Here is a 282-nt window from a genome sequence, read left to right as displayed (position 1 = left end):
CCCCCCCCACTCCCCTGCCCCCAGCTCCCGGGCGAAGTCTGGCCCCTCGGCCGCTCCGTGGGCTTGGTGGCCGATCTTCCTGCTCTCGGCCGGGTCCTGGGCTCGGCTCCTCAGCTGCCTCTTTTACTGCGAAATAAACCCACTGCACCCACTGCACCCACTGCACCCACTGCACCCGCGCCTGCGTGTGTTGCTCAGGCTCGAAGCTCAGATCGCCGGGGAAGGGAGGCTGAGAGGGGCTGCCGTCAGGCAGGCACAGGTAAGGGTGGGCAAGAGGTGGTT

The sequence above is a fragment of the Myotis davidii genome, unplaced genomic scaffold (assembly GCF_000327345.1).
Source record: "Myotis davidii unplaced genomic scaffold, ASM32734v1 scaffold609, whole genome shotgun sequence".
In the NCBI taxonomy this organism is placed as follows: domain Eukaryota; kingdom Metazoa; phylum Chordata; class Mammalia; order Chiroptera; family Vespertilionidae; genus Myotis; species Myotis davidii.
Note: the sequence above shows the minus strand (reverse complement) of the source record.